The following is a 2,149-nucleotide window of genomic DNA, read 5'->3' on the forward strand; positions in this document are numbered from 1 at the left end:
TGGCCACATAAGAATGGACTTTGGACCTGGAGTGCTTCCTTACCAAGAGAGAAAGAATCCTCACAGCATGTACAAGGTTTATCACCTTGTGTGGAAATGTCCTTCCCTGTTTCAGGCTCTGTATTCCTCTGTTCTGCTCAAGGGTGTACATCAATGGCCCTCAGGCAGGCCTCCAGTTTTCAGTATTTTAGACTCTGTGAGGGGTGGGTTTGGTCCTTCTCCTGTGGCCTAGGAGGGGTGTGTTTAGGGGTGCACCTGGGCCAATTGCCCTGTGTCAGCTGCCAGGAGAGACCCACTGGCCATGGGAGAACAGCACACACTACTGAAGCTAATCTTGCTCCATCTCTTCTCTGTGTAAGTAAAGTGATGTTCCATCCAGTGCTTGACTGTTTTATGTTTCCTGGGGATTGGTAACCAGTGCATGGTGCTCTGCTTGACGGGCCATTTCATTCTGTACTCCACGATGTCCCTTAACCTTTCCTATTTTCTACCTCTTTAACTCTTTGCATTGCATTTTGAGTTATTTCTTCAGATCTATTTTTTTTGTTTTTTTTTGAGACAGAGTCTCACTCTGTTGCCCCGAGTATAGTGCTGTGGCATCAGCCTAGCTCACAGCAACCTCAAACTCCTATAGTCAAGCGATCCTGCCTCAGCCTCCCAAGTAGCTGGGACTACAGATATGCACCACCACATCCGGCTAATTTTTATATTTTTAGTAGAGATGGGGTCTCACTCTTGCTCAGGCTGGTCTCGAACTCCTGAGCTCAAGCAATCCTCCCTCCTCGGCCTCCCAGAGTGCTAGGATTACAGGCGTGAGCCACTGTGCCTGGCCAGCAAGGTCTATTAAAATATTTTTTTAGTTCAACAATTCTCTCTTCAGCTGTGCCTAATCTGGTATTTAAGGTATAGCGGTGTTATGATATATGTATATTGGTTTTCATCCATGGTTCCTGGCCCATAGCCCTTTGTTAGAGTCTTTTGTTATAATGCTGAGTGTGTTAGGCCTTAGGAGCATGAAACAGAATCTCTGACCTTCTTCTGCCCTCCTTTTACCTGCTCCAAGGCAGGACTCTAATCTCCCCCCGCGTTTCTGATTGTTGGTCATAAGACTCTCATTCCAGAGAGGGTCCCATCCTATACCCTGAAGGCTAATCACATTTCAACATGGTTGTCCATAAAAACCCAAGAGGACTGGGTTTGGAGAGCTTCTGGATAGCTGAACATGTGGAGGTTCTTGTGGCGCACCCCAGGAGGGCATGGAACCTCACCCCGCACACCTCTTCATGTGTATCTTTTTTTAAAAAAAATAGGGAATACTTCACTAATTTCTGTGTCATCCCTGTGCAGGGACAATGCTAATCTCTGTATCATTACAATTTTAGTATATGTGCTGCCAAAGTGAGCACCATGTGTACCCTTTGTAATGTCCTTTATAATAAATGAAGTATTTCCCTGAGTTCTGTGAGCTACTCCAGCAAATTAATCAAACCCAGAGAGAGGGTCATGGGAACCCTAACTTGAAGGCAGTTGGTCAGAAGTTCCAGAGGCCTGGACTTGGGACTGGTGTCTGAAGGGGGGCCAGTTTTGGGGACTGAGGTACTTACCCGGTGGGATCTGATGCTATCCCTGGGTAGGTAGTGTTGGAATTGAATTAGAGGCCCCCCAAGTTGTGTCCTCTGCTTTGTGTGTAAGGGAACAACCTCCACATCCGGTCACAGAAGTGTTCTGTGTTAGTTGTGGTGTGGAGTTTAGAGGAAAGCACGGTTTGAGTGTTTTCCAGAAACTTATCTACCGAGTTTTAAATTTCAACAACTAGAATTGTAAATGAAATATTTGTGAAGGCATAATTTTTTCTTGTTTGTTCATTGATGTATCCTCAATGCCTAGAATGTGCCTGACACTCAGTAGTCACTCAAAAATTGTTGAGTAGGGTGAGTGCAGTGGCTCACATCTGTAATCCCAGCACTTGGGGAGGCTGAGGTGGGAGGGGTCACTTAAGACCAGGAGTTTGATACCAGCCTGGGCAACATAGTGAGAGCCTGTCTTTGGAAAAAAAAAAGAAAAGAAAAAACTTAGCTGGGAATAGTGGTGCATGCCTGTAGTTCCAGCTACTCTGAAGGCTGAGTCAGGAGGATGGCTGGAGCCCACA

The 2,149-nt window shown here is 46.0% G+C and overlaps 1 non-coding gene across 1 annotated transcript; it reads right to left on the bottom strand.

The window, feature by feature from the left end:
• Positions 1–1,302: 1,302 nt before the first annotated feature.
• Positions 1,303–1,406, bottom strand: LOC123631139. The gene has a single exon (XR_006733012.1). It is a non-coding gene; the product is annotated as a U6 spliceosomal RNA (small nuclear RNA).
• Positions 1,407–2,149: the final 743 nt, after the last annotated feature.

This window comes from Lemur catta, chromosome 1 (assembly GCF_020740605.2).
Source record: "Lemur catta isolate mLemCat1 chromosome 1, mLemCat1.pri, whole genome shotgun sequence".
NCBI classification, from domain to species: domain Eukaryota; kingdom Metazoa; phylum Chordata; class Mammalia; order Primates; family Lemuridae; genus Lemur; species Lemur catta.